Below are 12,709 nucleotides of genomic sequence, written 5' to 3' on the forward strand. Positions count from 1 at the left end.
CATTGTAAATTTGTTCGATATCAACATAATGCTTTTCTACGCAGCAGAGAAGTAACTATTATACAGTAGAATCTAGCCTAATCGAACATCATTCACCTCTATTGTCATACAACTTGTAAATCCTTATAGGATGCAGATTTAGTATAATTAAGCTCTTTTATCCAAACGCCCATGTAATCAAACGTTTTTCATGTCCACAAAGGAGTTAGGATACACGAGGCTGAAGTATATATAATTTAAAAACAACCATGTAAACAATGGCGAAGTGATAAAGTTTGCACTATAAATGAACCTACTCTTAAGTCACGGGATCATTTATTATTTGTGTGTGGCAAGAATGTAATGTCTGCATTGGGAAAACTGTATGATTTATACTAACCATATCGTCGCAAGCCACGAGCAAAAATCCAATACGTTCTTCAAACTTGTAGCTGTTTGCGAAAAATTTCCTCGTTTCTAACGCAGAAACTTGCTTAACCCACCGTTGAAATTCCAAGTAACATTTCCTCGGAAAGTTGACCCAAAATGACATTTCAAGCTGACTGAGCCAGTTTCGCTTCCAAACAGAATCACTCATTCATCGATAAATGTCACATCCGTTGATGCAAAGAACTTATTTCATTGGCTCGTTAATTGCATATATTTGCTTATGTATATTCATTTTGAGACAAGGTACTAACGTAGCGTGCAGACAAATTTATTCTAGATACGTATCCAATTATCATGGAAAGGTGCCGTCTGAGTTGGCAGTGCTTAAAACCCTTACTTCGAAAGAAGTTAATCTGTAATTCATGTTGTCAACTGGTGAATCATCCCCTCAATCAGTTATACAGCAAACGTGAGTCGAAGTGTAACATTGGCCACGGTGATCGACTTACTGTGTTTAATCAATAGTGTTTATAGACTTTGTGTCTGTGCTATATTTTCACTAAAATCAGACCTAGTGTCATAATATTAATATTTGTACTTTGTAAACTGCCCGAGTGAAATGGTGTCGCACAAGAAAATCTGGTTACTGAGTCCTGCTTGAAAGAAATATGTGATGGAAATAAGAGTACGCATGTGACATATTGATAACATTCATAACGTTATATTCCAATCAACAATGATGATGACAACAAAATGTTTATTATTATAAAAAAATCACCACCACCACAATCACTGTTTTAAGACAACCAGCTGCAGTAATACCAACTTTCCTGATTTTACTGTTGTTATGGTTTTCTTTCAGATGGCTCGCAGACATTGACATTGATGAAGAATTTCCAAGGTCCCCATTGATGAAAGCGGTATGTTTTGTTTTGTTTCTTTTAATATTTTTCTAAAATAGTAATTATTTTTTTTACTTTGAATAAAACTCTTAGAATAAATGTTTCTTCTTTTCGGTAAAATGTTCCACTCCACACATATTACAGTACTATGCTTTTCCTTTGTTGATCCATACATATGTCTATCTAATCTTCACTAGAAGACCTCGTGCAAATATGATCTTGAAACAGTCGAGTCGCTATAGTCATTACTAAGGTTTCGCTCCACAGTTTCGTAATTTGCACAGGGATGAATTTCTAAATAAAACTTGAATCCAGACATTTAAACAAAGGATCCTGTGCTATTCAAAGCAGAATCCAGGAAAGCTTATGTTGGCAGGAATTTGTTATACTAAAGCATATGGTGTATTCGAGATGCTTTTGATATCTAGCTCAGTATGATTACCATGGGATTTAAATGCAAAACCATGCGGATAATGGGAATACAAAACGATCTATCAAATGCATGGGACGAAATAATAAATGTTTAGCTTTTCCTGTTTCTTGCCATTTTGCTTAAAAGAAGGCCAATTCAGGAACCTAAATTACCATATGAATGTACAGTTTTGGAAGGAAATAATCGTTTTCTAGAACAGGGACATCGGAACCATAGCTGATATTGGCTATTTACGACGCACTATTGTTATATACAAGAAGAATTTAAACGGATGCTGAATAATTCTGACTAAACATAGGATTAAAACAGAGATAGGGAATTTTATTTTGTAACGAGAAAGGTAAAATAGCAAGCAGTATTGGACAGTCTCCACCTCAAACATTCTAACCGTCTCTTTTTTCAGTCAATGGAGAAAAAAGGGGGTGGGATAAGATGTGGCTCGATTTTCAAAACGGTTTGTTATTTTGATATTTTCATGCGCCGTATAAATAATTCGAAGCGACCTTAGAAATTTTCAAGTATAAAGTTCTTTGTCTTTTGCAATCTATCTTCGAAATTAGATATCGGATATACTTTGGTAGAATGTTACAGCATAGAGAGGGGCCAAATACCGAAAATGTATTTGAACAACTGTGCATACCCCGTATGTCCCTTTGGTACGTGTGTATCTATCGGTCAGACTGGAGGTGTGTACAAAACGTTGTTGGTTTTTTTTTTTCCTTGAGAGACGTCACGTTTGCACACGTCATTAGGAACCAACCGTTTACATGTCAAAGAGGGTAGATATTTTCTTTTAATCATTGTACTACTGTTTGTCTCAAGATATTTTTTAAGTAACATGATCATAGACTTACCTTATCTTTTCTAAAACCCTGAGGAACAGTAATTGTTTCACTTGTCTTGAGGGCTGAAAAAAATTTCAAAGAAAATCGCAGGCCCTTGTCTGAAAACTTTTCCAATCAGAATATTATTGGCCTTGCCGTCAAATCCAGACAGAAACATCGGATGTAACTCATCGTCTTTGAGAAGAATATTCGGAACTCCTTCTCTTCTTCTTCTTCCCATAATGTGCTGGGTTACTCTTTAACATAATCGCACATGGTGTGAACTGTGTACATGTGATGGGAGGTCCAACTGCAGCTAAAAACAGGTTAAAAACATCCCTGGTCTGGAGCTAAGCGATTCCCATGCCAAACCCTGCCCCAAAAGCATCTACTCTGTTCACATGGCACGATATAGCGCCAGAAAGAGACAATGTAGCAATCGGAATATTGTCAGCTTTTGTTGTCTCGAGATATGTGGTGCACTCAACCATAGATGAACCATTAAACCCATAAAAGTTCTGTCTATTCCTACAAGTACACCAAAGATGTTATTGCCCGACTTGATGGAAATGGCCGAGTGCTGTCCCGACTTCAAATGGTATTTACCTGAATCCAGCATACAGACAACAACATAGCAATAGCAGTATACGTAAAATTCATTTTCAAATGAAATAAACAAAATATGTATTTACAATGTTTAACATAGCGAATAAGATTTTTTGTCATGATAATAAATTGGATAGAAATCAGGTTTTAAAAAAGAACAATGCGTCTCATTTGCAAAATTAATTGCCATGGGGAGTAAATCTTATATAGAAGTGATTAAGATGTTGTACAAGGCCTAAATTCATTCGCAACGTCAGCGTCAATTGTCTGATTTATTATACGAAGGCATGCTCATATCTGCCACTCTAACCACCCCGGTTATTTACAAAACAAGAATTCACCACGGCGTTGCGACTGGAACGAACTGTTCTTTCATGAGCATCCTCTCGGTCAATCGAATGGTAGAAACCCAGCGATGACAACCCTTGGAACCCAATAGTGGCCATATGGTACCAATAACACGACCAAGAGAGTATGACACAGAAGTCAGCGATGCAAGGAATTCCATATTAATGACTGGTCTTGCTTTGTGGGGTTGAACGCTATTTATCAGCATATGATAAGCTGTACATGGATGCATGATAGAGGAAGAATCCATGAATATCCCGGGGAGAACAACCGATCCACTGGAAGCTATTGGGAAATTTCTCACATAAACACGTTAGTCGAGCAGAGACTCAAACTGAAGTGTACAGAAGTGAAATGTGTCAACAATCTGTAGAGTGAGCATCTTGAACCACTCAGCCACTTGCCACCCTTTGTAGAGTAACCACTCAGCCACTTGCCACCCTCTGTAGAGTAACCACTCAGCCACTTGCACCCTTTGTAGAGTAACCACTCAGCCACTTGCCACCCTCTGTAGAGTAACCACTCAGCAACTTGCCACCCTCTGCAGATTAACCACTCAGCCACTTGCCACCCTTTGTAGTGTAAACACTAAACCACTTTCCACCCTCTGTAGAGCAACCACTCAACCACTTGCCACACTTTGTAGAGCAACCACTCAGCCACTTGCCACCCTTTGTAGAGTAACCACTCAGCCACTTGCCACTCTTTGAAGAGTAACCACTCATCCACTTGCCACACTTTGTAGAGTAACCACTCAACCACTTGCCACCCTCTGTATAGTAACCACTCATTCTCTTGCCACCCTCTGTAGAGTAACCACTCAGTCACTTGCCACCCTTTGTCGAGTAAACACTAAGCCACTTGCCACCCTCTGTAGAGCAACCACTCAGCCACTTGCCACTTGCCACCCTCTGTAGAGTAACCACTCAGCCACTTGCCACACTCTCATCCATATATTTGCACAGGTTCAATTAAAATGTTGTCTAGAAAGTTAAACTTGAAAATAAACACAGTTTCGAATCCTTTTCGGCGAAAGAATGTGCTGCTTCAAATCATTACTCGCACAGGAATATCCAGCATTTTCTGTATTTCATAAGAATGAAACTGTATTGTAGCACTAACTATAGTACTGCGTTGTCTTTTTTTGTAACTATGTACAAATGGGCGGGTATTGCAAGATATGATCTGAGGATGATTCAATATAAAGATTAAAGTATGCATAACATTTTAAAACATTAGATGCATTCAATTCGTCCTTTTTCCAGATCGAACATCTCAACAAGGATGAAGCACATGCAGAAGTAGAGAAAGATCCCAATGCCAGGCAATGAACGATATATAAATTTATTTTGAACATGAAGAAAAGCTTCCTAAGCCACGATCAGGATAAAAGCAAACAAAAGACTTCAAGAAACTGTTTATGGATACAGGATTCGTACAAAATTCCTATCAGTCTGTGAGAATATTTGTTAATACGTTTTTATTAAAAGAAAATGGAAATTACGTGGGCAGATGATTCGTGGAAGGAAAAAACAGTTACTTGAGGAAAACCGAATGTCCAGATTCTGACTGGTTCCTTTAACAAAGAATTGTATTATGTGTTAGCAAACCCGCTGAAATCCAGTTTCTGTGACGGAAGGAAACGTTATATAACCTCCATCTACCGCATGGTTAAAGTCTTTGTCTTTTCAACTCCATTATAATGAAAAAGTTTGATTTTCATAACTTTTATAACTTTGTCATATGTTATGGTAGAGTAATATTCAAGAATTACTACTTGATTGAATGAATTGAAAATAAACTCCGGTAGTGGGAATAGTATAGAAAACAGATCAACAGTTACAACCACAAATGTACTGTATTATTCTCTAAATCATAAAGTTTTGTTACGAATCTCGTGCTAAACCAAGGTAAAAGCACGATAGATTAAATTTAATATGACAACAGGTACTGATATATTGAACAACTGTTATACCTGTTTCTAATAGTGCTTAGAAGCACTTTGAATTTCAGGAAATATCGAGAAGTTAGCAAGGAAATATTGAAAATAATGTGCTATATATAAATGGTCAGACAGGTGGAAAGTACACCTGTGAAAATGGGTGAAATTTTGCCTGGAGAAGTTTTGAAACTTTTGACTGAGAAAGCTCATCAGTATATACTAATCTCACATCTTATGAAACCTCCCTAAGACCACGAATCCTGCCGCAACGAAAAGTTAGACGACGGCCAATAAGGGGCCATAACTTGTCTAAATGATAATGTTGAGCACTTGTGATCAAAATTTATTCAAAGGTTTTTATCAGTGATTATATCATACATTTTTGTCTGAAATCCAACAAGGTTTGGTAAAGTTATGCCGCAGAAACACATGTCAGGACGATGGGCAGTTTAAAGCCCGAGTTCCTTAAATGATATCGTGGAAGGCAATCAATAACCAGTTTTACAGTCACAGAAATATCGTCTCACTTGTTCTATTCAAGTTTTCTTACCCTACCAAAACGTATGTTAATAACTGATGCCCTGAAGGCAGGTTTTATAGCCCCTATATTATTTTCGAATTCAATTCTCAGTAATATTTGGTATCATAAAGTTTGATTTCATTTGATAATTTATTATTAACTTCCTTTCTCCATGTTTAGTATTTTATTTATTGTTAACTGTTTAATATTTTGTATGTTATTGTCCTCCAAAATTAAACGCATTTGAGCTACAACACATTTTGTACAAAACCTTTATCAGATTTGTTTGTAGAATATTTAAAATCTGTACTACAGCTATTGTGCAAGTTTAAGTCATTGTGTAATGGTTGACCTAGTTATTCATCTTTCTTAAATTTTGCTTCTTATCTCTGTGAATTTAAAACTAAAATAACTCGGAATTCTTGACATTTTTCGTCATTTATGTAATATCAAGCGAAAAATTAATTCACTTGCTGCTATTATGATAATATTGTGCACGAGCTTTGCTACAAATTCTAAGCATTACTGAGCATCTTTAAATAATTGATCGACAATAAAATCTATTGCTTTGACATCTTCGTATTTTATGCTGGTTTAATCTGTATATCCTTGTAGTTGTTTAAATGGAATATTAATGTAGTATGGAGTCACAGTGAAATACATCTTAAAAGGTTATAATTTTAACAATGTAGAGTACGAACTTTTGCAATAATTGCTTAAATTCATCAGTGGATCAATAAAAATATGACAGTTTTTGTAGGTTTCATTAATCCACAAACTGCTGTCTATCGCGTAGGAGAAATATATTTCTTCTTAGACTTCATTATTACGGCTTCTCTCCCCACCGCTTATTTCTTTTGAGAAGACCAATTCTTCGTTAATTTGATTTTCATCCAATGAAATAGTGCAAAAGATGGCAGAAGGTGGACTTCACTGTGAATGTCATGTTCCTTTTACGAGGATGATGGTCAAGAATATTGTTATGACGAAATCATAGCAGAAAATCCTGTTGTAGAAAATGTATCACAAATGGGATTTGAAACAATTCATGGAACATTTCGACAATTAAATACACGTATAACTGACAAATACCAACAATTTATCAAACTCCTTAACAGCTCAACAATTAAGTACACAAGTAGTTGATAAATGCCAACAATTTATAAAACTCCTCAACAAACAGCACAACAATTAAACACAAATAGTTGATAAATGCCATTAATTTATCACACTCCTCAACAAACAGCTTAATAATTAAGTACACATGTAAATACCAAAAATGTATCAACCTCCTCAACAAACAGCTCAACAAACAAGTACATTCGTAGCCAATTATTTATCAAAACACGAAAATTAGAGATAACTGATAAAATCTAATATATAATTTAATCAAACATCATTTAATTATAAGGAAAGAACACTGTTTAAAAAAACAAACAAATAGGCACCCCTGTGAGATTAACTTATTAAAAATAGGTAAACGAAATATAGTATTAGCAGTTAATTCTATATATACGCAGAGATGGAAGATATTTTCTCTATTTTTTATGATGCATAATAAATGTAAAATAATAACTGAAGAAGACTATATCGATGCATCTGGAGTGGGTAAATCTGAGGCTGCATGGAAATCTTTGCGTGATGAACAATCGTGATTAGTTACAGAAAAACATTCACCGAAAAGACAAAATCAGATCGTAATATATAATCTTATTCTGATATTACTGGCGATATAATTTTCAAACCTGGTGATAAACGAAGGGTTATAATTCAGTGGGAACCATTACAGCGACTGTAAGGAATTCCAGACGTACTGATTGTTGATGAATTCGAAGACAACAATTCTCATCAGTAAGGTTGAGTTGTGGGATATAAATTTTCAGGATTAGCTACATCCTGTGAAAGATTAATTATTCTTGATGTGGATGCAGATGATGATGATTTAATACTGTTTCGTGACGAAATGAAAACATCGACAGTGAAATTTTCATCAACGATTATAAACCAGATCATGATAATAAAATAAAAAACCCATCGTGGAAAATTCCTACAGGATAACTTTGCGCATTTGTTAGAACAACTACAATCAGGAAACAAAATAGTTTTGTTTACTCATGATAAAATTTGCACGAATTGTTCCGTGGAAAATCTTGCAAAACAATTACAGGATATCATGTGAGATATTATCATGCAGACACCGATCGAGGACAAAATAAATTAGACTCCTCCAACACAAATCATGTTTATGATGACATCGATGTTGTGATGTATAGTCATGCGCTCGAGGCTGGAGTTAGTATAATCGACACGAGATTCAGTTTCATGAACTTATTTTCCGAAGAGTTATTCGAAGCAATAAAACAAACAATACACCGATTCAGATGAGTCAATGAAATTCATTGCTCAATGATAACAATAAAATGCAATAATTTAAGTAAAAACAATCCCAGCGTCGATGAATTCCTGAAGACCAGCGTTGCTGATCGAATACAAAATTTGGACAACACGATAAATTGTATAAAAATACAAATTTGATTTATTACAAATATGATCCTGAAGAAAATTTAGAACCATATGCGGCAAAGAGATCATATCTGAACGATCTATTCCAATGTGATGTTGGAAAGTTGCCAGCGGATGAAATCGAAACATTGTATGAGACATCTAATCAACTAAAACGAGCTCAGAAATTAATTGTCAATAAATTTAACAATGACCAGACCATTAATGTTACAATGTTTAGGTCAGATTAAATCAGTCCACGTGAAAAGATCAACACGATAAGAGATTTCTTGACAATGTTGAATCTGCCCAATATAGTTGAGGATAAAGATCTCAGCGAAAACTCAATTACATTATCCAGAGAAGACCTTAAAAATCGTATAAAGGTAATGATACATGAGGAAGATCAATTTGTTAAATATAATGATCTGATCAGGAACTGGACCAGCATATTTCCTGAAACGAAATTACAGTCGCGAAAATTAACGATCAAGAGTATCGTAGAGAAAATCAAGATAATATACAAGGGATCTGGAGCGACTTTAACATCAAATGATAAATTAAATCCCGATCGAAGTGATTATACATTAACCTATCCTGTTTGCTTGAAGTCAGACCTTATTGATGATGAAACATGGAGGAATATGAAAAGTGACTGTCAAGGATTTGACGGTGGAAACGATATCGAGATAACAAATAAACACTCGGAAATATTAAAATTTCATATATGGAGTGTCAACAGATGGTTCATTATGTTTGATGAAAAAATATGACATAATACATATACCTTATAATATGCAGGATAGAAAACTTATTTTATCATTCCGATGATTCTATCAACAAATTTGGAAAGTCCGATAATTACATATAATATATATAATTGTCGGACTTTCCACAAACATTAAATAATCATGACATAACAATTATTTATTTATTCTGAAGCCTCTGTTGTTGTGGGGAAACGGGGCCGACTTAACAATATTCTCATTGATGATGATTAACGAAGAGTTTGTAGAAGAGTTTAATCGCCGATTCAACATCTTTTCTGTCCCCGAAGATAAAGTAGAAGGATTTCTTCACAGACCATTGACACAAGAGGAAATAAAAGCCAAAATAATTGTTGATGAGATAGTGGGTCTGGTCTTAATAAAATCGATGATAAAACCAATCATCCCGATGAGCCTGTAAAGTTAAGGAATATAATAACCAATAACAATGTCAGAGATAATGATAATACAAATACTAAAACCCACCCAAGTAGACCAAAGAAGGAAAAAAGAAAATCCAGTCTTTCTTTATTATTATTATTATTATGATTATTATTATTATTATTATTATTAGTAGTAGTAGTAGTACTATAATTATTATTATTGATATTATTATTATTTTGTATTATTATTATTTTGTATTATTATTATTATTACTTTTTTATTATTATTATTTTGTAATATTATTATCATTAGTTATATTATTATTATAATTATTATTATTAGTAGTAGGATAATTATTATTTTTGATATTATTATTATTATTCTTATTATTGTTTTGTATTATTATTATTATTATTTTGTATTATTATTATTATTATTATTATTATTATTATTATTCATGTTATTATTATTATTATTATTATTATTCAGAAAGTGTTAGTTTATCAATCTTAGCTATTGTTCAGTCAATACTTCTGAACAATTTTTCGTCAGCCCGGTCTAGCATTCTTTCTTCTTTTTCCTCATATTCATTTACTTCACGCACAAGATCTTTATATCTATTGATCCTTCCATCTAACTTTGCCTCCATCTATGGGATGTTTTCTTCAATATTATCTGTAAGCTCTGAAAGTCTTTCTGATTTTATCAATGACATATATTTATTCTTTTCAGATTTCAGCTTTTTCTTTTCTGAAACAATTTTATTATACTCAACTCTTAACTTTTGTATTCCATCACGATGCTCATTAATTTCAGATTTCAGCGATAATATTTCATTATATTTTGCTTTTAACGCCGATGATAAATAATTTGGTTCTTTCGGTTCTGGTTGAGTTATCAAATATTTTTTATTTGCTTTATTTCATTACAAAATTTTTCTGTTTCATCTGATGATTTCAGTCGCAGATTTATAATTACGCAAACTGATTATTGTTTTCTTATCTTGTGGAGTTAAATTTCTAACTCGCGGCATCTTAAAATAAAATAAAAATAATATTAGTCATCACAATATTTTTTTTTACATCGGCTCTAAAAGCTTCAGATTGATCAAATGACTATCCTATCATGTTTGTGGAAAGTCCGATAATCATTTGTAATGTTACACGAACACGGGTATTTACTTGACCGAGCGCTTGTCAAACCCTGGCGCGATTCTCGCTAGAAGTCATGAGTTTGCTCCGACTTTCCAAAGACTTCCATACAACTTCAGTTGTAAATTAGAAAGCCCGACGTGTCCATTCTATACCTAAATTTTCCTCTAATTAATGCAAGACCACAGATAAACCAAACTGCCAACTATCTATCAAGCGCACCTCTGCGTGTTTTGCCTTCATCAAATTTTCGTCCTAAAAACCGTTCACGCCTTAGAAAATATATGTGTACTCCCTAACAATGGGAACTGGTTTAACTCCGCCATCTTAGGCCAGTCAATGTATGCTTTCCAGGCACATTTTGCCAATATAACTGCACCATATTTGCCCACATGGCGACATAAATGGTGTCTGCCAAGTCCCTTTTTATTTATTCCCTTGTGTAATTTACCGGTTTAATACCGTAAGTCCTGTCCTTTAAGTCACGCTACCAATGTAAACCACTAGATTTTAATATGGACTATTTTACGACAGGGGCATTCATTCGGTTTTGGTCGGAATTCACTACTAGTGAACCAGGACATCATGGAAACACACTAATACTTCACTCCGTGACGTTTGCTCCTAATAATTAGCTCATTATTTCGGGCTAGGAATATTTCCATGGCGCCGAATTCCAATAATCACACAAGTAATCACACAAATCTAAGAATTGCTTAAAACGGGGCGCTATAACCAAGTGCACATACTCTAAATTTATTACAGTAATATATGTAATTGTCGGACTTTCCACATTCGTTGATAGAAGTTTCAGATTAATCAAATGACATGTGGCAAGTCCGATAATCATATGTAATATATGTAATTGTCGGACTTTCCACATTTATTGATAGAAGTGTTAAATTAATCGAATAACATGTGGAAAGTCCGATAATCATATATAATATATGTAATTGTCGCACTTTTCACATTTATTGATAGAAGTTTCAGATTAATCGAATAACACGTGGAAAGGAAATACTGAACAATGAGCAAATCAAGCATCATTATTCAAATATTTCAGAATAACCCTTTAATATCAAAAATACCATTTAACTCAAATCTGATGCAGATAAACAAAACAAACAACAACAAAAAATATGATCATGATGAAATTTTTTCTGCAATTTTTTTTCTCTGTGCAAAATATAAAACAATTTTTAATTAGTATTACCCGCATTCATCAATTATATTTCAAGTAATTATATATGCATTTTATGTGAAATTGCAAGGGTAATACTAATAAAAGACAATGACTTTAGTGTTCGGTAATACATTTGTCATTAAAAGTGTAATTATAATTAGTATTCAGTAGTTATCTTGAATCTCAGTAGTTTTATCGATATGTATTATTTATTGTACCTTAAATACCTAGCAGTAATAAGTACTTTTTTGGCGGAGTTTTACATTGTGTAGTACAACCCAAGTTTGTAAATGGGGGTGTCGTGCACACCAGTCAGTTTTCCTTCAACCGGTATCAAGTTCGTATGCAAATGCAATATATACTGTATAATAAGTTTTCTAACGTGAAAGGGAATATTATTATTTTCTAAATAGAAATTAATTTAAAATGATCGTATTGAAAAATATACATTCATTTCTGCAATACAAATATTCAGAAAACCAAAGAAAATTTTTCGGTACATTTGTACGACTCTGTATTTTTATGGTAATATAAATTGTCATCCATTTCGCATGATAATTATATTTATTTGAATTCGATTGTTATTGGGATTTTAATGTTACCCCTATGAATATTCTTAAATCTTAATAGTACATTCTATGTGATTATTATTATTATTATTATTATTATTATTATTATTTAATAAACAATGTCGAGACTGTTGGTTATAATTACATGTACTGAAATAAAGAGAACATAATAAGAGAATATGTCATTTATGTTATATTCATTTATTTAC

This window comes from Sinohyriopsis cumingii, chromosome 17 (assembly GCF_028554795.1).
Source record: "Sinohyriopsis cumingii isolate HCF-2022 chromosome 17, ASM2855479v2, whole genome shotgun sequence".
Taxonomy (NCBI): Eukaryota; Metazoa; Mollusca; class Bivalvia; order Unionida; family Unionidae; genus Sinohyriopsis; species Sinohyriopsis cumingii.